Source organism: Erpetoichthys calabaricus, chromosome 9 (assembly GCF_900747795.2).
Source record: "Erpetoichthys calabaricus chromosome 9, fErpCal1.3, whole genome shotgun sequence".
NCBI classification, from domain to species: Eukaryota; Metazoa; Chordata; class Cladistia; order Polypteriformes; family Polypteridae; genus Erpetoichthys; species Erpetoichthys calabaricus.
This window is the reverse complement of record NC_041402.2, coordinates 41959041-41984054: the sequence shown is the minus strand read 5'-3', so window position 1 is coordinate 41984054 and position 25014 is coordinate 41959041. Positions and strand designations below refer to the sequence as shown.

Below are 25014 nucleotides of genomic sequence, written 5' to 3'. Positions count from 1 at the left end.
AGTAACGCATTTTCATTTAGAAGTTCATATAGCTCAAATAAAATTTACACTTAACAATTCATCATTATGTTTCCATTATTTACTCATGTTCGCAGGAAAGTATGGGTGTATTACATTTTTATTGGCAAAAAAAAATATTGGCGTGGGTACTTCTTTTTATTTGACGACGTTTAAATATACGACTTCGGCAAAACGTGGGTCGCTAGGGGGCGACTGCATGGACCTCTAGATTATTTAATTCATGGCTTAACACGAAAATAAAACTTTGAGTTTTAAGTTTCACTTTCGATTTCTCCCCCGTTGGTAGGAGACATCGGCGGCACTAGTAAGTACCCGGACGTATTTTTTCTTTCCTCTCCAACCTAAAACTCTCATAAACCTCAGGTGTACGTTGCTCAGGTACAGTTTGACGTGATCCTTTGTAAAGTCCGAATTCTTGGGTAGAAACGCGCAGGCTCCCTGGATTACATGTACTGGATCTCTGCTGCTCTGTGAATCTGCTCTTGTTGGATTTAAGGATCGTCAACTGTCGAGATCACTTTAAAGCAATTGCATTCTTCATTTCTGCGTTATTTGTCATTGTTCAAGGTTGAGTGTTCGCGTAATATTAACCGTTTTGTATAGCCTATGACGGCATGTCGCAGCATGCAGGTGGTGGCAGACATTTGTCTAAAATGGGCCTTGTACTCGTGGGTAATTTTGTTCAGTCTATCTTTTTATCTTCTTAGTTCAAATGTAATGTAATGCTTACCGACTCGCCTAATGCCTCGCAACGCAGGGCGGGACAAAGAGATGACGCGCCTTTGATTTCACGTTCGATACAACACATCATAGGCGTTGTACTGTGATGCCTGCTTCCTCCAGACGCTCCTGCGTACTCAGTCAGCTTTTTAGCCAATGCGAGCTCCTCGTGCTGCAATTCTGTTTATTTTTTTTTAATTCAGCGCTTGATACTCACTGTGGACCAGGGCGCGCGCTGCAGGCGTATCCTTCAAGCTGCCGCTTTCATGAGCTGCCCGACTGCTGCGCGCGCTCTCGGCGTGCATTTGACCGCGTCTTTTAGGTAGTGACTGTGATATTTCATATTTTAAAGTCAACATTTGAATTATTATGTAACCTTATCAAATTATAATAAAGAGTGAAATATTACAATTTATCGCAATATTTTTAGCAACATTTTAGGTACTCTTTAAATTATTTACTTTATTTAGTAAGTTATTATTTTAATACCATGCTATTAGCATCGGTTTTATTGTTTCCATATACAGTACCTTCAGGTAACTTGTATTGTAAAGCACAAGGATTTGTTTTCAGTGCATGAAATGTGCCAAATGCATTTATTATTATTATTATTATTATTATTAATGAATTCTGAGCCTGGGCATACATTTTTAGCGCTTCCATGCTTCACTGGTTTCGAATCCAACCCTTGCATCAGCCGGCGTGGACTTTGTGCCCCTGCACTTGGGTTTTCCCCCCGATAATCTAGTTTTCCTCCCTCATCACATATGCGAAAGTGCTAAATGGCCACTTCACCTGGGTCCAGTGAGTCACTGAGTGCCCGGCGGCGGACTGGCCAGTGTGGGCTGATGCCTTGTACACAGGGTGCCGCGTCTTCTAACAGTGTAAGCGGGTTTCAAAGAGGATGCAAAAATGTCGACATAGGCTCAGACCCATAGCCTGAACTAGATCCAGAGGGACTGACAATGTCTCATGGAAATGTTATTATCGTTAAGTGATATATACAACGTTATGTCGCACAGTTGGTGTTACGCATACCTTCTCCAAATTATTTATTACACAATCACGTTCTTCCGTGTTACACTAGCAGAAATAACACAACGTCGTCCATCCGAATGTGAAAAGTCCTCATTTCTTTGGTGTTGCACAAGCCAAAAGAGGCAGAGAATAACACACAAACACATTGTGCCTATTAAATAATCAATTTTCTTTGTCTGAAAGAAAGCCGACTCGGTTCTCTCAGACAGTGGGCGTCCTATTTTTCCTAATTTTTAGCTGCTGCTATTCGCCTGCAGATTTAGGTTTCTAAGAGTACAGTATATAGCAACAGATTAAATAACTCGTGTCTATTCGCATTTTGAATTTTATTACTTCTAGAGATGCAGCTAAATTCTATTATTATTATTAAAGGTAATTATTCTTTATGTACAAGTCTTGAGTGTGTGTACATCAGTTTTTGTGTCTTGGCTTATTTACCTGTGTAACTTTCCTACTGCAAACAATACTAAAGTCTATAAGTTATTCTATCCTGTCATATTCTATCCTTACTTTTACTATTTGGGTATATTCTGCTTTCCTCAAGCTGCTGAAGGGATACACTCCAGACGCTGAAAATGAATCTGAATATGTTATGTTACAGTGGTGTAACCCAAATTGCTAGCGTTCCAACCATTAATAATAAGCGCATAATGTTCATAAATATCCATCCATCCATCCATTATCCAACCCGCTGAATCCGAACACAGGGTCACGGGGGTCTGCTGGAGCCAATCCCAGCCAACACAGGGCACAAGGCAGGAACTAATCCCGGGCAGGGTGCCAACCCACCACAGGACACACACAAACACACCCACACACCAAGCACACACTAGGGCCAATTTAGAATCGCCAATCCACCTAACCTGCATGTCTTTGGACTGTGGGAGGAAACCAGAGTGCCTCATAAATATCCTTTAAGCTATATATATATATATATATATATATATATATATATATATATATATATATATATATATATATATTATATGCGTACATTAAAACTGATTAGGATACATGCCGAAAAAATGCGTAGCCGACATGAATCAGCTGCTTAGCCCATTGGAGCAACTGATAGTTTTTGAAAAGGGACAAAAGGAGCGAGAAAAAAAGGATACGATTGTCACAGAATAGAACAACTATTCTTAAAATCAAGAACACAAGGTAGGCCTTTCAACACTTCCTAACACTTATATTACACCTACATTGCATTACATCTACATTGCACTACTCAAACACAAACTGCACCTGCACACACTCTGAATACTGACTGGAACATGCAACTGCACTTTATGGAATATGCATCTGTACTTATAAAACATTATCTGTGCAATAACTGTCATTTGTACTGCTGCGCAACTCATATTGCTCTATAACTTCTTTTAAAACGTACACATTTTATTTTATATGACTAGTCTATTTTTAACTTGTAATTTTTTTTTTAGCTTTATTGGATCTAGGCTGAGTGACTTGTTTTTCTCGTTATACACATTTCATTGTATGTTGACCCTGCGTTAACCAATATATGACAAATAAAACCTAAACCAAACCAAACTGGACTTTCACGTTCTCAATACATTATGACTACAGCTAAAATATCAAATTAGTCAGCGCCTTTGGGTTGCCAAGAGTCGAGGACACCATTTTCTATCATCTGCTAATATTTTCCTAGTAAACATGAGCTCGCAACTTTTGTGATTTTGTCAACTGATAAAATTTAGTTGTGTATCCCGTGGGCTTCAGAAAGAACATTGGAATACGAGAGTCAGGTCTATTAAATTAGGCTGGAAGTCTCAGTTGGCAGGAGCGTATATGGAACGCCATTTCTGCCAAAATGAGATCGATTATAAGGTAATTATTAAATAAATACTGTCACGAAAAAGAGCAATGATATATATAAATGAGTCAATAAATTAAAAAAAAAATTACAACAGCATATATACAAGATTGATTGACTGATTGATTGATAGGTGACAAATCTGCCTTAAAAGATGCCCTTTTAAATAATAGATAAATAATAAGCCTTCCCGTATTTAGAAACGTCCAATGTCCAACTATGAAATGTAAACAGCAAAAAATATGGTAATTATTAAATAAAACCTGCAAAAGTCAAATTAAAAATTTAATTATTGAAGCTGAATATTGAACGCTGATGTAGCATTTAATAACTAGTGTTTAGTAGGCCTATTATAAAATAGTATGCTCAATTTTACAATTTATATAGGCTACGTATTTCATTTATAAACAAAAACTTTGGCTTCATTTTGCTCTGAAACTAACACTAACTCGATACTTTTTAAGAATTAGAATGAGAGACGAAGCTATAGTCTTAATAATAAATGTCATTGTTTCAATAGTGTTTCAGTAAGTCTGTCTCCGTTTATTCTATCCTTAGGCCTGGGAAATATATAACATATTAAATACGAACAAAATGGTAAGCTAATTTTTAAAAAAGTCATTTTTTTTGGGGAAAAAAGACCCACTCCACCAAGGAGGCTTGCTACGCCCTTTGTGGTGTGTTATGTTATTTTAAAGTCTAATAAAAGAACGTATTCCCAGGCCTCATCTCACTGTGTTTGTAGCTTGACCCGTCCACCATGCTGTATAGTTTATCAGGGGACACCGCCTTTTAAACTTGATATATGTTTTCATTGCCAATCCAGCAATCTTAGTCTCCTTCATAAAATTAAATAGAATTTTAAATGTTAATCTTGTAAAAGTAACGATGATGTAACTTTTAGGGACCAAATACACATGTGGAATTGCTATAAACCGAAAACTTCGCTCTGCGTTCAGAAATTGTACATTGTCTTCATAATTTATGACAGTACGTGCTTATATGCTTTTAATAATAGATTATTATTCTATATATTATTTTAAATCGGTATTAAATCTCTGTTCATGATTCCTGGGAGACGACGTCCATGAGAAAAATATTCAGTTAAGGAAATCAGTATCAGATGGAAATAAATGTCATGTGATATGCGTCCTTTAAGAAATATATTTAATTCGATATAATCTTTGACACTTAATCGCAAATCAATATTACATGAAATAAGCAAACCGACACCCTGCTGATTGATTGAGTTCGTTGTTTTTCTTAACTAATTACCTAAAAAGTAGCCGAAGCAGTACATCATATAGTACTTCATATTGCCGCTGCCGATATGCCCACCTGAGCGCGTCTGTCCAAACGAATGAAATGAAAGGTCCACCTCCCGCTCCGTCCTTTGCAATGTTGCTTTTGTGAATTCTGCTTTTACGCTTACTGTTCTCGAGGCTTGTCTAGCAATGGCTGCAGTATTCGTGAATACAGTTTCAAAATTTAAATCGGTATTTTTAATAATTGCCGCAATCATTGACACGCATATGCACGACTGTTTCTGTTATTTATAATATTTTTACACAACCGATGTCTGCTTGTTTAAGATGTTCGTATTTAAATAAAAGATTTAGTCGCAAAACAAAACATTATTGCATCGTAGATATTTCAGCAAATTAAATGATTCATTCTTGCTAAGTTTATTTGTCACCACATGTGAAAACAAATAATAAAATGCATACAACTTTAAAAACAACAACTACAGTTTTCGGTTAATTAAATGCACGATTTTTGTTTTAATCTTTTTAAATCTTTTTTTTTATTATTAAAGAACTTTAAATTTTCTGATCTAGGTACCTGCGTGCTCTTTTTTAATATAAAAAAATATTTTCTTCAGCCTGTCCACAAAAGGTAGCATAACATGAGGGGGCATTTATTATATATTTAGTTAACTGAGTGATTAAACTATAAACATAAAATAAAATAACATTAAATGCATATTTAGTTAATTTAGTGATTAAAAAATACATTTGTATAAAATTAAATTGCATTAAATAAGTATTTCATTAACTTACCATAAACTATAAATTAGCATAAAGTAAAAGTGCATTTAAAATGGTCAATTGAAATATTTAACTACAAGTTAGCATAATAAAAGTTCAATAAATGCAAATATGAGCAGCTGAGAGACATAATTATATGTTAGTATAAAATAAAATTGCACTAAATAGTTAACTAAAATGTTGAACATTAAAGAAATCCATCCATCCATCCATATATATAATAAAAGTGCATTAAATACATATTTTATTAATTGAGGAATTTAACTATAAATTAGCATAGTAAAAGTGCATTAAATATTGTACTTATTAAACTAAAATACTATAAAAGAGCATTAAATAAACATTTAGTTAACTGAGCAAATAAGTCTCTTTAATAATACTACAAAACTATAAAAGTGCAATAAATTAATAAATATTCAGTTAACTGACTGATGAAACAGTAAAATACCATTAAGTAAAAGTGCATTAAATTGAGATTTATCTATATGTTTACATGATAAAAGTTAAATATTTATTTAACTGAGGATTACACTTTAAAATAGTATAAAATTGCATTAAAACACAAGTTTAGTTAGCTGAGAGATTTAACTATAAGCATAAAATAAATATGCAAGAAATGTACATTTAGATGAAACTCTGAATGAATTTAAAATAAAAGTTCATTCAACAAATGTGTTTTTAGATTAATGTATAAATTAGTATAAAATAAATGATAATTCAATAAATGTTTAGTCAACGGTAATATTAAATAAGTATAATAGAGAACTGCAATATATGTAATTGCCTGAAGATTAAGTTATAAATGAGCATAAAATAAAAACGAGTATTTTGTCCGTTTAAATCCACTGTCTAAATGAGGACATTCCTTTACTCATTCGCATGGATGGACAAAATAGAATTAAAATTTCACTCTCAAAAAAATCTGAACACGTCAACTGATTTTGATTTTTTTGTTCGTTTAATTCTTATGTTCTTCATGTAACATATGAAATAATATTTTTCTGGGTTTAGAGTTAAGGTCATTGCACAGTCCGAATATTTAAACATCAAAGTGTTTGTTGAACAAGGCCTAAGACAAATATTTGAGATTCATATTGCAACTTGAATTCGAAAATCTTTTAGATGTCTTTTAAATATAATGCGTGGTACACTGAAAAAAATAACTTGTTGGATAAACTTAAAAAAATTATGGCAATCAATTGCATTCACCTTTTTAAGTTCTTTCAACTAACACTACTTTTAAGTAAATCCTACAATGGTATTAATGTAACTTTAACATTGCTTTTTGAGTTGAGTGAAAATAAAAATGTGATAAGAATTTGTTGGATTAACTAACATTTTCTTTTACAAAATTATTACTTTTTTAAGTTGAAACAACTAGTGTTCATAATTTAACCCTACTCAAATGGTGTATGTATAAGTTACACAAGATTTTAATTGGAATAAACTTAAAAAGGTTTACGCAATTGATTGCCATAATTTTTTTGAGTAAGCGTAACTCAATATTCTTACCTTTTCAAACAGAAGTCATAAAAGTGGAAAAAAGCACAAAAAGCACAAGAGTATAGTTTTTGTATTTTAATGTATAAAACATTACTACAATATTTTTCTTTACAAATAACAGTAATTACAATGTAGATTTTATTTTACCTTTATTTTCTCTTCACAAAAGCCTACAGCCATCTTATGGGCTCATTAACACTGAAATTTACTTTACAATCCAAATTGTTCATTTCCTTCTAAATGTTTGCTAGTTCACAGTATGTAACTTTTACAAAATAAGGTTAACTGTGAAGCTGTAAACTTAATAACCTTAACAAAATCTTGTGTAAAGTAGGGCCATCCATCCATTATCCAACCCGCTATATCCTAACTACAGGGTCATGGGGGTCTGCTGGAGCCAATCCCAGCCAACACATGGCGCAAGGCAGGAACAAACCCCGGGCATGTCGCCAGCCCACCGCAGGGCACACACACACCAAGCACAATTTAGGATCGCCAATGCACCTAAGCTGCATGTCTTTGGACTCTGGGAGGAAACCGGAGCACCCAGAGGAAACCCACACAGACACGGGGAGAACATGCAAAATCCATGCAGGGAAGACCTGGGAAGCGAACCCAGGTCTCCTAACTGTGAGGCAGTAGCACTACTGCTGTGCCACCGTGCAGCCCACCTTAACAAATTCTTATGTAAAATAGGGCCTCTATATTGGTAGGTAAATACAAAAAAAAATCCAGTAAACAATGCTTTTTTTGACCTAGATAGATAGATAGATAGATAGATAGATAGATAGATAGATAGATAGATAGATAGATAGATAGATAGATAGATAGATAGATAGATAGATAGATACTTTATTAATCCCAATGGGAAATTCACATAAATTCACAAAAATATGGTCATACCCTGTATATACAAAACAATATGGTCTTCTAATATTGCAGTAAATAAAGCTGATGCAAAAAATAAAGCACTAACATTAGCACATTAACCTGTTTTTTAAAGAAAGAACTTTTGAGCTACGTTTGAGACCACTCAATTCCAAAAACAATTTTTGGAATACTTCTAAAGTATATCTGAGCTCTGCGGTGGGTTGGCGCCCTGTCCGGCATTAGTCCCTGCCTTGCACCCTGTGCTGGCTGGGATTGGCTCCAGCAGACCCCCGTGACCCTGTAGTTAGGATATAGCGGGTTGGGAAATGACTGACTGACTATATCTGAGCTCTTTAGGGTAACTTAGATTCAGTGAATATATAACACATAGTAACATGGCACATGCTGTTGCAAATTCACCAAAATTATTTACAGATTTAGTTTACTCAACAGTCACACCAACATCTGCTGGTTCTGCATCAGGAGCTCCTTCATGCTTTGCCACAATTAGTTTGAGAGCATACTGACTCCAGTCAGACTGAATACTATCAGCTTCAACATCCTAAAGAAAATAAAATGCCATAATTAATATCAATAACAAATACATCTACATTTCAAAGGAATACTCCACCAAAAAATAAACACTTTAACTGTTCCTTGTCCTACACTGGTAGAGCTGGCTGAGAAGAATTTCAATCTCAGGTTTTAAAGCAAAAAAAGCAAAGCAAATCGTGACACAATACAATTTAATAGAAACTAATTCTATATAGTACCAAACAATATCAAAGTGTTCGTGAAAAAATTTCAGATTACTAATGTTTTATAATCAGGATGGATGACATCCAGTGTAGAGGGCATCACCCAACAAATGAAATCAATTGCTTTTCTTTCAAGCCTTTTCTAAACTTGACTTGGTCATTTCTTTGGTTTTCAATGTTTTATGCATCAGCATCCATATGTGTTATTTTTGACATGCAACAGTGCAATATACTGTCAAAGCAAAGAAAAATTAAAGTAATATAAACTACTGAGTGAAAGAATATAGTGTTACTAACATATTATAGTAGTATATATTTTATTTATTAGTTTCTTAAAGTTGTCACTGTATAGATTAGAGTTTTTTTTTTGTTTTTTTAACTCCACTCAGTCAATGCAATATTGAGATACCGGCTCTATCTCCGCAAACAGAAGAGGAAAAAAAATAAAACTGATCCACTTACCACATACCGTACTCTGAGAAGATCCTCCACATTTTCACCAAAGTACTTTACCAAACAGCAGAGAACAAGCTCTCTTCACTTGTGGAGAGTATTCCATCCATCCATTTTCCAACCCGCTGAATCCGAACACAGGGTCACGGGGGTCTGCTGGAGCCAATCCCAGCCAACACAGGGCACAAGGCAGGGAACCAATCCCAGGCAGGGTGCCAACCCACCGCAGTTGTGGAGAGTATTTTCCTGTTTAAATCAGTATTAAGAGGCATTGTGAAAAAGCAACCAAACCAGGTCATTTAATAAATATCTCTGCAAGAATGTACTTATGTTTCTTACCCCATAAGATATCTAGCATCATCTGGATTTCTTTTTCTACAGCACCTCCCTTATTCCGGAAAATGCTTATCAGCCTTGGTGTGAATTTATCCAGGGAAGACGTAAACTTTGCAACCAGATGGATTGTTGGGATTCTTTGGAATTCTTTGCTGATCTGCACACATAGAACACAAATCATAAAGTGGAACTAATTACAAACAATTCTGAAATGATAACAAACAACTGTTTATTTAAAAAGCTCTAAAACTACACCATATTACACAGAAAAAAAGAAACTTTAACAATGCAAAATAATTTAGAAGATAAATTACTTACATTTTTTCAGTACCTGAGTGGCATTGAAGAGAGCTGGCCATCTTGCTTTGAAATCTTCAATCCTTCGGAGAGAAAATGTTTTGGCCATTTTGTGGGTGATAACACTGTGATTATCTTTCTTCCTCACCTCACTCAAAAGCTTCTCTCTTTCTTTTTCAAGACTTTGTTTTATTTCCCCAGCTGGATAAGGTGGAAGACAATTCACTTCAGCCTTCTTGGGTTTTTTAATATTTCTTGCTGAAGACTTTTCCTGCAACTGCTTCTTTAATGAATTCAGCTCAGGGCATCCAAGGGACCTTAATGTTGTCCTGTAATTGGCCATTTTATATTTTAAGCTGGTCTGCCAACCATAATAACCAGACTAAGAGCCTGGCTCCTTTAAACATGGGTGCTTTGCTTCTGCTACTGCACAAATCTGACCATGTACAAAATTGTTGTGAAGAAGTCAGTAGTGCTTAAGCAGATCTGCAGCAATTACAATACCACCTCATTTCACACCTACAAGAATTGCAAATAATGCAGCATTAATTATTAAAAATAAATATGTAATTTTAGACATGGAGTAGTATCAAGTGCAGCTATAAATATATATTTTCTGGTGATTACCTGTCATAAATTTAAACACACAAAACATTTTGCATGAATGTATAATGTGTTTGTGTAAAAATAGTAAACAAATGACAAAATTAATTTTACTTGCGATTTCCAAATAATTTATCTTTACCATAATAACATAATTACATAACTCTAAGAGATATATCTGCTTTATAAGCTAGTATACAAATTATCTGTTAATACTGGCTGCCACCTGCTATCCATACGAAATAGTACACTAAGAGAATATATTCAAAATTCTGATAGAAAATAATGAATGCCTCTTATAAATAACCATTTTATGTGCCATGAATCATAAAAATATAATACATAAAATATCCATTCAACAACTTAATAACGCAGAAACGATATGCCTTGTAGTCTTCTTTAAGTTTCCCCATTTTCTCCCTTGCAATGACGTTTTTGTAGCATCATAAGTTATCTGTTCTGAAACTTTGTTTTTACCCAGGAAGTACCTTTATATTGAAACTGGCGATACTGTATACTCAAGTATTTTAAAAAGTACGCCGAATGTAAGATCTTTGTTAAAGATTTTTTAAACTTACACGAGCAGCTGTACATCTCCGTGTCTTCAGATAATTAATTGCTCTATGTAATTTATAAATCCAGTTGCAAATTGTGCAAACTTTGATTATCGCGAAACAAGTGCTCGAAAAATGGCGTTTGGAATGGAGGAAAAAAAGGACATTCAACAGGTTTTGATTACGAGGAGAATAAAAGTTACTTGTAATAAATACTATAATCACACACTTTCACGCTATAAGTCAGTCAGTTCTTTGGAGAGTTGTAGACAAATTAACAACAAAAATACCTACATAAATGCCTGCGATTAAACCGCAGAACATAAACATCTTAACAAGCTGTTCACATTATCGTAGCTTATATGGAATGTAAGTTATTAACGTCTTAACAAAACTGCGCACATAAAAAAAAACTGATATAAAATATAAATAATTAATATCTTACCAATTCCAAGAAATGTAAAGAAAAATGGTTTAAAGACCCGCCAGTTCGATGAATATAAATCAGGTGATTAATTTGCACAAATCAGAAGCTCTTCAGTGAGCATACCCGTATGATGATCACTGTCCACGAAAGAGAAATTGCTCAGTGTGCATGCGCAAAAGTAAAAGCCCGCCCAACTATGTATAATTGGATTTAAACAAAAAACTTAGTAGAGGCAATGTAATAAGTAATGTAAAGTTGAAAGTCCCTGTATTTTGTTGGGTAAACTAGTAAATATAAGTAAATTCTAAATTTTACCATTTGTATGTAAAATAAACTCATTTATATGAGTAAAATAAGCTAGGCCAAAGAATGATTTTTTTCAGTGTATTTTGTTAGGCAAGCTTTGTTTCTCTTACTGTATATTTACACTCCATGCCTTTTATATCATAAAAGGTGTCCAGTCTTGAATATTCTGACCCCGTTCATCCCAATTCGGAGTCAGACAGAGTCGGAGAGAGCTCCGGGCGCCAGGCGGGAACAAAACCTGGACGGCTTTTAGCAAGTAGATATTGCGTGTGATGTGGGCGTGGCAATCGTATCCGACCAGCGGTGACGCAGCTGCAATCTGTTAAATTCAGACTCGACTCACAGATCGACTACTGGAGACAAGAAGTAGAAGTAAGAGCTTCCTAGACGCTCAGTTTTATAGCGCCATGCTTTTACCTGAAGTTATCATGACCTTGTGCTGACAGCAGTGGTGGTGAGCTGTGACCCAAAGGAATTATGGCTTTTACCTAAACACGCTGTATATAATGTTTTAGCTAAAGGAGGTATAAAAGGTAAACTAAGTGAGATGAAAACAAGTCTCGAGTTATTGCTAATAAAACCTTAGAAAATTGTGTTTATGTTACCAGAACTTAATCATTTTCTTAGATGTACCGATGATGTACATATGACTAGTAGACTACTAATAAGATCACTAGACATAAGAGAGCGTGGTGGAGAACCGTAGCAGAAAATGTACACATAAAATGCTGTAGAAAGTTATAACACGATAAAGGAACACTATCACCATAAAGGTGCCAGAGTGGTTCTCCAGAGTGATGCCATTGTGAAGCTTTTTTGGTTCTCAAAATACCCATCCACATGTTCCAGAAAGAACCTTTATTTATTTATATCCATAGCAGGTTACATACAGTAAATAACCGTGAAATATCAATGGGCCATGATTTTAAAAGGACTCTGGCTGCAAACAATCACACGGGCTAAGTCCAGGTTTTCTTGCCCCGTTAGTGTTGTGCTATGTAGCCTACCACATATTTCAAGATTTCATTTTTTTAATAGGACATTTTTCAAAACACAAATAACAAACTTGATATGCAAAGAACACTTCCCAGAATGAAATGGTGCTGTATCTAGCAATAATTATACAAGTAGCCACACAACCCAGAAGCATAACGTGCCATTATATAACCATTATATTTAAGAATGCAGGCACCCATTTTTTCCTATATAAAAGTATGCACTTCTAAACTTAAGAAGTTTCATTAAAATATATGAGACTTCAGTATGACCTCTTGATAATCTTCTTTATTACAGTCACTGGACATCCTTCCATTTTGAATTGCAAATTGCACTAGTTCTTGTAAGAAAAGGAACTGGATATGTTGCAAGTACTTTGTATTTTGTGATTTTATTTTATTTATGATAGTGTTACTTTGATTGCACGTCTGGCAATTGTAATTCCATCATTATATCTTCCATGTTGTATAATTGATTCAGAATTTTGGGGATCTCCAAGTCCATTGTTGAGCTTGAACCAGTCCGTGGTATTGCCAGCTGCACTTGGACTCATCTCGATCCTGCATGGGTTTCCTTTTATTGCAAGATACCTTAATTCACAAATCAACAGCGGGCCAAATCAAGACCTAAAATGGGCATTTGTGAATAAAAACTGTGCCAGTTAAACTCAAGTTCATTGTTTTATACACTATACAGTAAGCCTGGTATCATCTAAAAAATCTGTTCTTTTGTGTACAATTTGTTGACATGATTGTGTCAACTGAGTGAAAAGATAGTTGGTGAGGATTTAGAGGGATTGATAACAAAATGATGAAGCCAGTGAGTGTCCAATGCTCAAGTGCCAGTTTATTCCCTGATAACTGTAATCAGTTTCATATTTACCCATGATCTAAAAATGGGAAAATGATCAGGAAAAAATCTATCGTCAGTGAGAAAAAAGTTATCGTCAGTCTAAACATGAAAGATTTATCATATTTTTTATTGAAGTCCTTAGTTTACTCATCACCTTGAATACAAGCTATGTACCACTTATTTAATGTATAAATGTAATTAATTATTATTATTATTATTATTATCTTGATGTATTTGTCAAAAATTTTGCATCTGAGAATGCGTGGTGGATGTTTGCTCACAAATAGTTTCTTTACTGTACACACAGCTACGCATAAAATCATTTAAATGCAGAACAAGGACTTTGTCACATGCAAACAGACATAAACTGGTCAATTATAACTGAAAAAGAAATACAGGTGAAAAAAACTGGCCTACAGACATGAGTGTGATTTTGTTTGTGGTCTAAAGTCCTTTCATTTGTGTGGTCTTTTGATTTCAGCTTAAGGTCTTTGGGTATATAAAACATATACAAAGTGAATGAAATATGTTTTCAGTGTAACCTAAGTGCAGTATACACATTTAAACAAGCATTGTTAGTGTTACATTTAAATAGTATTAGTAAGTACGACTGTACCATATTTGATAATATGTTAAGTTCCCTTACTTAGATAGATAGATAGATAGATAGATAGATAGATAGATAGATAGATAGATAGATAGATAGATAGATAGATAGATAGATAGATAGATAGATAGATACTTTATTAATCCCAAGGGGACTGGCTGTATTATGGATTCCAGAGTTAAACTCCCATCTTGGTAGAGTTTGCTTTCATTGTTTGCACTGAATAGTCCGAAAATGTAATTATGTAGTTTATCTTGTTTTTTGAATAAAACATTTTATAATGATGAATATAAATGTAAAGAATTATTATTATTATTATTATTATTATGGTTTTATGGGCACAAATTACATGGTGAAATCTACATAGTTAAAAAGGCAGCATGGGATTTTTTAGAGACCCATCTTCAGCAAAGGTTGTTGTAAGGGCTGCAAGATTCTGTAACCACAAGAGTTTCCTTCATAAGAATATTCAAATAAAATATTTGATCAACAGAGTGTATTTGAAGTAGTCATGCAAATAATTAGGCGCTGAAATCCTGAGGGGCTGCTCAAAGAATAACTATGGGGTAGATTTGGTCTCTGAAGTCCCGCTATAGAAACATATAGGAGGATGATTATAGTGCTCTGCTTGAACCCGTTCTTTATACATCCTCTTGTGCGCTCAGCCAAGGAGTATGTCGTTATGAATTCATTTGCCTTAATTTCAACAATTTTACACCTTCCTGATGATGGAAAAAATATTTTAAATTCTTTATTTTTATTGTATGCATTTGGGAATGCATTGTACAGTTTTTGTGGTATAAGTGTAAAGCATAACGAATTATGAAGTAATATGCAGTTGAATTCCGTGCATTCATGTTCTAAACTTAATTACCCAGAGGGATGATTTTGAGAGATAAGAATTTTATTGCTAGAATGTATTTTTTTTAAATATATTTTCTTTGCACATACAGTATCCATTTCATTTCTAAAGATGCTTATTCTGACAGTTTTACAGCTTACTTTTCATAATGGCTAACACAGTACAACACCCTAGTACTATATGCAATGCCAGAAAGGGCATTGCCACCTTGTGTACCTGAGAATAAATAGATTGGCAAAACTATTGCAAAATTTGGTGGCAGGGGGGTGGAAATGCAGATGTATTTGCATTTCCAAGCTCTTTATTCCTTCCTTGCTTATATATGTTTCTTTTTTGCACTTTCTGCTTTCATCTGTGTATTAAAGCCTGATATTCAGGATGTGTGCTTTGTATTTTTAATACAAATTATGAAGATTTGTGTAGATACAGGAGGCTTCATATTTGTTATCATTGCTTGTTATTGCGCATATTAGGGGATTTCCTCTGGATCGTATAACAACTGACTAAATGTGTTTCAGTTTTGTTATAAGGTTTCCAGACAGACATGGTACAAACTTGCAGTCACACTTTCACTTTTGTTGTTTTTTGTGTTTGGCAGACAGCTTTAAGCCAAGGTGACTTACAGGATCAGGAAACTTTGAACTGTGACTTAGTCAGGTTGAGAAACTCAAAATCACACAGGCAGCCAATGGCAAAAGTTCAACCAAAAGAATTGCAGTTTAAACTCCAGTGCCACAGCCAGTGCACCATCCATCCATCCATTATTCAACCTGCTATATCCTAACTACAGGGTCACGGGGGTCTGCTGGAGCCAATCCCAGCCAACACAGGGCACAAGGCAGGAAGCAAACTCTGGGCAGGGTGCACACACTCACCCACACACTAGGGACAATTTAGAATCGCCAATGCACCTAACCTGCATGTCTTTGGACCACGGGAGGAAACTGGAGCACCCGGAGGAGACCCACGTAGAGAACATGCAAACTTCACGCAGGGGGGAAGTGAACCCGGGTCTCCTAACTGCGAGACAGCAGCGCTACCACTGTGCCACCGTGCCACCCTCCAGTGCACCATAGGGCCTAAAAAATCTTTCAACTGAAAGACATGGGATTAGAATTTAAGAGTTTATACCTGGGCGGCACGGTGGCGCAGTGGGTAGCACTGCTGCCTCGCAGTTGGGTGTTCTGGGGACCTGGGTTCGCTTCCCGGGTCCTCCCTGCGTGGAGTTTGCATGTTCTCCCCGTGTCTGCGTGGGTTTCCTCCGGGCGCTCCGGTTTCCTCCCACAGTCCAAAGACATGCTGGTTAGGTGGATTGGCGATTCTAAATTGGCCCTAGTGTGTGCTTGGTCTGTGGGTGTGTTTGTGTGTGTCCTGCGGTGGGTTGGCACCCTGCCCAGGATTGGTTCCTGCCTTGTGCCCTGTGTTGGCTGGGATTGGCTCCGGCAGACCCCCGTGACCCTGTGTTCGGATTCAGCGGGTTGGGAAACGGATGGATGGATGGAGTTTATACCTTATTAGGGCTGTTTGGTCCACTTTGGTGGCATATTCAGTTTGAACTCCTGTGATTTAAATTTAAAAATATTTTTTAGATGTTTCTCTCCAAAGCAGCCTACAAATTAAAAAGTACTTATAGACAAATACTTGGGCAACTGAGCAGGTATGTGCTAAGGTATACTTTAAATTAAGCTTGAAGGTAACTTAACAAGGAGTATTAAGACTATGCACAAACACTTAATAACAATATTTCTTTCCAATGAAGATTACAGATACATGGAACATATTTTCTACTTAAGTAAAGGGAGCACGTTATGGACTGACTGCAAGACTTCAACTTCAATGTTTTTGATTAGGTAATTAAGAATTGAGGAACTGTACTGGGTCAGTCACAAAATATTTCTTATATGTTTTTGAAATGTCAGGCCTCAGAGTTTAAACAATGTCCGAAAAGGTAGTTCTAAAGTTCTTTTTAAAGTAGAAGTGGGTTTATCAGCAGCTAGGCAGCAGAGTGATGATTAGATGTCAGGTATTGACTGATTGTTTGCTGTGAATACTTGCCTAGCATGTGGTGTATCAGTGTTTTGTAGCACAGAAGTATGGGATGCCAAATTAGCATTTAAAGATATCTCATGATGATAATCTGTGAAATTTCCAAATGTTGTTCACAGTGAAGTTGCTGAGTTTGTCTGTGTTGTTTTTGGTGAATTTTTGCCAGAAAATTCACTGTGTGACTGCCTTAAGCAAACTTTTTTTCCCCATGCTCCATTAAAGCCTTGTGAGGCCAGTGTGAAATCACAGAGAAATAGCAACCAGTGTTGGATGGGGCTGTCATTACTCAACCTGCACTGCCTGCCCGATTTGCAACACCCCTGAACAGAATTTTCACATTTGCCTCCACCTCACACTTTATAGCACTGTCCAATCTGCTTCACTCATGCATGACAAATTTACGGCGTATTCACACATGCATGATGTCACTAACCAATCAGTAGTTTGGCTTTATCTGCACCATGCATATTTAAAATAAAAAACTCACAATATTTTCATTGTAAATGATACATTAGCTGAACATCCATCCATTCATTTTCTACACCAGTTTTATCCTGAGCAGAGTCACAGGGAAGCCAGAGCCTGTCCCAGAAAGACACTGGTTGCAAGGCAGGAACGTAGCTGCAGGGTATCAGCTGACCATAAGGAGAGTATTATGAAAATACTTTATTGTTCTGCATAGATTCTTTGTCTCCACTGCTATATTAAGCATGTTATGCTCCTCACTAGGTAGCACAGATAGGGTAGTGACAGAGACAGCCCCAGAGTGTGTAATGCTGATCGTTTGCATCATAGACTCGGTAGGTGTTAGTTAGTTGTAGTGACAAGAGGTCAGAAGATGCAGAGAGAAATAAAGGACTCGGAGTATAATTTTATCTTAGAGAGGCAAGGTAGTGCAATGATTAGCACTGTCGCCTCACAACTCAATTTTGGCCACAGTAATCATTCCAGCATAATATGTAGACTATTCCCTAGTTCACAGTTACACTTTAAAACATTGCGCCAATATAATCCTCTCAAAACTATTTCAATTCCTCCTTCAACCCCCCCCCCCCCCCACTTTGACTTCAATGCATTTGCAGAGTTGACTCAAATTCCCTAACTTTTCAGCTTTATTTTTGCCAAATTCGAGGTGAAGCATATTTAGTGGGGTTCTTTCATTACTATTCTTTGTATTTTAAGATTTCTGCACTACATTTTGAGATATTTCAAATGCCTTTCAAGATATCTCACATACATTTTCAGATATTTCAAAGTAAATACCTTTTCCATTTCAAGAAATTTGAAATACATTTTGACATCGAACTTCCAGATATCTTAAAGTAACACACAGATCATTTTGAGATATCTGAAATGCCTTTTAAGATATCTTAAAATAGACAAAAAGTCCCACTGAAAACATAGGTGATTTTACAGGAAGTGATATTGAGCTATCTTGAATTGCATTTTAGGTATCTTATATTGACTACAGACTTATTTTAAGATATCCCGAAATGTATTTATCAAAATGCACTGGAATTTACTTCAAGATATCTTGAATCACATTCGACATGTTTTCAGACATCTGCCATTCAATTTAAGTATTTTCCAGTTATCTTAAAATATATGTTGAGATATTTCTAAATATTAGTTTGTCTTGCTATACAGTAAGCCAGCTTGATGGAGGTTGTGTTAGCCAGCAGAAGGAGCTCAGGAGAGCTTTTGTGACAGTGATGGACAATTGTAGACCAAGTGAACTAAAGTGCTCTAATGGCTATGTTTGGAAGTCCCTCCTTGAGAGTGATGTGCAGTCATGACAGGACTGTTACATGGAAATGAAGTTGTACATGAAGATGTGGTCAGGCGGATTCTCCAGATGTTTTAGGAAAGGAATTTTCAGGAGCATTTTCAGGTAACTGAGGCATTGCTCTAAGTAGACTTAAGATTATCAAGTAACTGTTGGCTAAACAGATGAATTGTTAGATTCAATTGCCTTTTCTTGGGTTTAAAATGACTTATGTTCTCATGATGGTTAACATCAATCTTTCACAAACTTTATGCTCTTCACTGTAGTCAAGACCAAGGTGATTGAAGGGTCAAAGTGATTAGTCTTAGTTGATGGTGATGTTCACTTACCCATGTAGAGGCAGGCCAAGACCCAGGATTATCATTATGCTCAATAGGGCATAATCATTATATATGCTGTATATAAATATCTAATAGATACAGCAGAAGGGGCTGCCATGCTCTCTTACAGCTATAGAGTTCTGGGTTCAAATTCCAGCTCTGGCACTGTCTATGTGTAGTATGAAAGTTGTGCCAGTGTCTTCTTGTAGCTACCACAAGTTTTGGCCAAGTGTGGGTGTGTACCTTAATGTGCTCCACAATGGATTGTTGTCCTGTTCATTCCTGCCTTGCATCTGATGTTGCCAAAATAGGCTTCAATGATAGGTTAATTATAAGAAGGATGTGAAATGTGCATCAGTGAGTGAACAGAATTAAACGTGTCATGATAGAGCAGTGGAGATGGATATTTCTTCAAAGTCTTTTGGAGCCAATGGACTATGTCTGACTTTATCCATGAATGTGACTGTTAAAACTGACAGTGGACATTCCAGATGTTTGTTTCTCCAAAAACACTCTCAAAAGGAATTTCATTTTCCATTGTCAACTGGTGATTTCTTAAGTATAATGCTAATGGAGATGTTATATTAACCAAATTTAATTTGCTCTACTTTACTATGTGCTTATCATCATTAGCATTTTAGTTTGTGTATGTAATTGGCATTACAACACTTTGGGACTGAGTTATACAAAAATACATGGAATTGAATTGAACTGAACTGAACTGAACTGAAAGTTTGTATCCCTACATGATCAGTGTCTGTGGAGAACTTCCCTTGATGCTCCTGCTTTTCTCACTAGTATGTGTATTAGATTAATTGGTAACTGTAAATTGGCTTGGGATGACTGAATCCAGATATGTGTCTACCTTGTGATGAAAAGGCATCCATTCTAGGACTGGTTTTTGTCTCATGACTCATACTACATCCACTAATTCCTGACATAAATAAGTGTTGTAGACTGGCTAAAAAGATGGATGGCTGAGTGTAAGAAAGCCTTATGCTCTTAAATTGTGTTCTGTGTTGCCTGACAATCCCAGATGATTAGATTACATTGACCACCCTGTGTGTTGAGAACTAAATTTATGACTTGATCTAGTATAATTAAAAAAAGGGCTGCGGTTGTTTTTTTTTAGCTCTGCTCTGATGGAGTGTTTTTATTTAACACTTAACTCTCACAGTTAATAAAGTGCCCCTTGACTTTTTATGGCTATTTGTGGCATAATAAAGCAGGCTTTATCTCTTGGGGATTTTGTATGCTTAAATTCCTTGTTAGGCTTCTGGCCTTTTCTTATTTGGTATGCTTGTGTTCGATTGAAGTTTGAAGTTTGATGATCTGTTTGGCACCCTAAGCTAACTTTAAAAAAATTAGTTGGTCTAATAAGCATAATGAGTGGCATAGTGGAGTGGTGGTTAGCCTTGCAGATTAAGATACCTGGCTTTAAATCTTTCATTCTCTGCACTGAGTTTGCACATTCTCCCATGGTTCATGTGTCTTTCTCTTTGCAAGTGCTAATACACATTACATTGATTATCAATCTGTAAATTGGCCCATATGTGTACATTTGGGAAAAATTACCCTGTATGTCTTGCAAAAGACTGCCATTTATTCCAGAGTTAGTTGCTGTCTGTAATTGTTCTGACCGCCCAGCAACCCTGCAATGTTATAAGCAGGTTCAAAACATAGAGGGCTGCAACGATTTCATGAAGCAACCAAAAAGGACTGAACATACTGTGCTCAGAGGAAGTTTTCATTTTCTGAATCTTGCTTCACTTTGTGTAATCAGAGAGGAATGTAATAAGTTCTGGAGAGTTGACACTTCAGTTGGTGTTTCACTCTGCACCACTCATGTTTATGTACTTTTGACAGGCTTCCATTAATCTTATCTAACAGTCCAGCACATTTGAGTCAGCTTACCTGTTGTTTCTGTATTGTTTGGTATTTTGTTTCTTCTTTTTTTTAAATTCAACATTCGCTTCCACAGCAAAGCTTTACCTTGAAAGATCAGCCTTTTCCCACCTTTCCCTTGTTCCAAAGTCAAGTCCATGCCAAAGTATACTTGTCATCCTAGCCATATACAGTACAAGTATACAGAGTGACAAAATGATGACGAAGCTCAGGGGCCACAGTGTACACGTAGTTCAGATAAGACAAGATAGTGTGCATAGACAGACAAACCATGCAATAATCAGGCAATATTCCAATACAATAACACAGAAACCCATTTAATGCAAGTTCCACAGATCAGTGGCCACAACATAACAGAGTTAACAGGCCTCCAGTTTCTTCTGAGTTTCAAGTTTATCACCAAATCACCTTGGGTTAAAGGGACATCCTTCCATCCGTCTATCCATTCATGCATCATTTTATCTACTCAACAGCTACCCAGTACCATAAAGGTTTTTTTGAGAATATGTCCAGTACCTGAGGCGTCTTCTTATTATTCATTCATTCATTCATTCTCAAATGGACTTAATGCAGTTCAGGGTCACAAGTGGTCAAAGTTCTCCCAGCAGCACTGAGCTCAAGTCAGGAATCTGTCAGTCCATCAGGGTCCACTCAGTCACACAGGGCTAGTTTATCTTTGAGGATGTGAGGGAAAAGCTCAGAGTACTTCAAAAACTTACACATACACAAGGTAAGTGTACAAAGTCCACACAATGACTGGGTGTGTTATTGGATTGTAGGACATGAGCTCACTAAAGCAACAGCAGCACTGATCACTCCTGTAACCATATCTAACCATACATCCCTATTATTATTTATTTAACCAATGTCTTTATCCTGTGCAATTTACAAAAGCAAAATATAATGAGTACAATATGAGTAATTAGGAAGTACAACGTTAATATGCAATAGAGAAGAAAATGTAATGTAATTTAGAGATGTGTTGTTCTAGAGTGTGTCCCAAAACTGAAGTTTCTTGACGTTTGGTTGGGTCAGTATAATTGCATGTATTTTCTGGTTACAATAGTGTAGCTCCTTACTCCAGTTTAAAAGGTTTACTTTACTTTTGAATTCAGGGTGGCCATTCAGCCGAGGAGACGTGTGTTACTTGTGGCTGCAGCATAGTAGTGTCAACTCTCTGTAGAAAACACTCTCTACACCTCATGTACCTATCTGGCTCACAGACCACCATAGGCTGTTCATCTATTCTTCCATTTCTGTGCTTGAAACGTTCTGATGTCCAGCAGTGAGCCTTTAGATGCCTCTGGGTAGGCTACATTATGGAACTTGGACTCATAGGTTGTTAATGCCTACCCAGCATGGCTCTGATTTAAAACTAAATTTAAGTTTTTCTAGCAAAGAGCCCACATTCGGCATCTTTTAATCTGTTGTCAGCCCCTCCTTTGGCACTGCTAACGCTTTGGTTAAACCAAAGACCAATATGCTGTCAAAAGCTGCACGCAAGTGAAAATTAATTTGGCACCGTCTGCATAAAAAATGATACCTAAGAAGGCACAGGCAAACTCATACAGAAACCGAAAGCAGGTCTGTGCTTTTCAGCTGAAGAAAACAAGTGCAGGTTGAACAAAGCAGAGAACATGTTGATTGAAAAACTGAATTCGGACATTTTGTGAAGCAGGAGATGTTTATTACGTTCAGGTATTCAAGGGTTTTTTCGGAAAAGTACACGGTTTACAGTAGGTAAAAAGAAGTTGGTAGGGAGCAGGTGGTGGGGAGTAGGTTCATAAGTGAATTATGAAATCAACAGGGGACCTCATTTGTTTAAAGGAATTAAACGGGAGCTAAAAACTTAAAAGAGCTTACTCCTCTTAAGGACTTCAAACACAGTTTCTTCTTTATTTTTGCTTCCGTTTTACTTTTTGGTTTTGACCTAACCCATTATCTTTTTCCATCTCCGTAAATGATTCAGTTCCTGTGCATGTTGTATTATAATTAAGGTAAAGTGATCGAAACAGCTGTGAAAGTGTAGCATAGACATATTTCAAGTAAAATGTGTGTGAAATGTTGCTCCATTTGTTTTGATCTTTTCATATTAATATTTTGAAGCAACTTCATAATTAGTATAAACAGTTTTGGGTTAGATCTTTTGAAGTTTCACATATTTTCCCAATGTCTGTATGAGCTTTTGTGTTCTGGTATTGAGGAGTTTTTAGTGCTATCCATGTTATAAAAAGCTTTAAAGATTTTACTTCTAAACGTACAATTATTCAACAGTTCATCTTTCATTTTTCTTGGCATAATTATCCACATTTTTTACTTTAGGAGCACAGGCAAGTGAATGACTTGCATAGGGACACACTGTGATTTAAAATTAGGGACTAAACCAACAACCTTGCGTTTTTAAAGTTCAGGGTTCTGTAACAACTACGCTTTGTAATAATGGGCAGTGAGTGACAAGCTAAGCATGATGTCTGTCTTAGTCCGGCAGTCTGCTTAATGCAGCATTAAGGTCAGATGAGGGCTGGTGCTGATCAAATACAAGACAGTCTTTCATATGAAGTATGCCCGCTCACAGAGACAATTTAGAGTCCTAAGTAATTTAACGCACATTCAAATTATTTTGAGCAATTTCATAAAAATATATCTGGTAAGGTGGCACAAGGGTTAGCTCTTATGATCTTACCAGGGCTCTGTTTTTCGTCTCAGTTTTCTTTACTTTAGTTTGTTTATGTTGCTGTTTTTTGCTAATTATTCTTGTGATGTTTTTCTATGATAATATTTTTGTTAAAATGTTAAGTTTTATATGTTGTGTTTATTTTTTTTAATTATTTTGCAAATGCTCTTTATTAAATTTTATTTATAATTATAATCATTTATCTGTTGAACCCAAGGGGATTAGTCAACATGACTTAAGTGAGTGCTGAGGCATTAGTTTTCCATTTTTATGTTGTTCAGCTCTCTTTGTCATCACTTTTGTCAGGTTTATATTTTTGATTTATGAATTTGATTTTTGACCCATTGCTTTGTCTCTTGGATTAGCTTCTTGTATAAAAGACTCAACACTTTATTTCAGAATATATTTTTGTAATTGTTTAGTATTTTTTCTTTTGTCCTACATTTGTATTCTTTGTTAGAATCATTTGGAGATTTGTTTATAAATATTATTTTTTTAAATTCTATTTTAAATTATTGGTTGTTTTTTTGGTTGCGTTAAATAAAATTAATTAGAAATTGTATTTTAAGGTTTTATTATTAGTTTACCAGAGGTTTAGGGTTCCCCTCTCCTCTTTTAAGAGATTTTTCTGTGTATTACTCAGGCCTAATCATAGCAATTCGCATTACTGCTTCACAGTTTCAGAGACAATTGGAATAAGCAGTTTCAGAAAATAAATGAAAGATTTAAGTTACGTTAACTTAAATTTTGAGTCTTATATTTTTACTACTAATAAAGGTAATCAACTAACTAATTAGATAGTCAACCTAAAAAGGAAACACTAGCTAAAGAACTATGGGAAACCCGGAAGGGAACTTTATTGTACTGATTTTTCATTTATAGACATCAACTCCTAATATTGATGTCTAGATACTAAATACTTGGTTGTCCTGCTAGGAATGGAAAATATTAGCGAGTAAAAAATAATCATCAGGAGAGAAGACACTGTTGAGAGGCAAGCAAGGATAGTAACCGGTTAAATCAAAAATATGTGCATCTAAAACTTTTAACAAACCTCTAAACCAACAATCAAAGTTAAAAGGACACAGCAAAAACTCATAAAAAGAAAATAAAAAGCTATTAATTACAATTGCAAGAAGTTGTAGAGTTATCTGCAATCTTAGATAATGATGGGACCAAAGTGACAGCCTTTGTTATC

At 35.7% G+C, this 25014-nt stretch overlaps 1 protein-coding gene across 3 annotated transcripts in view; it reads left to right on the top strand.

The window, feature by feature from the left end:
- Positions 1-292: 292 nt before the first annotated feature.
- nlrc5 (NLR family, CARD domain containing 5) overlaps positions 293-25014 on the top strand; it is a 154514-nt gene continuing 129792 nt past the window's right edge. For 2 of the 3 annotated variants that reach the window (XM_051931674.1, XM_051931672.1), the window contains exon 1: positions 22620-22840. The gene's annotated coding sequence lies outside the window, so the exon portion shown is untranslated. Of the gene's footprint in view, positions 326-22619; positions 22841-25014 lie in introns of those variants that run through there. The other variant, XM_051931673.1, reaches the window with a different exon arrangement.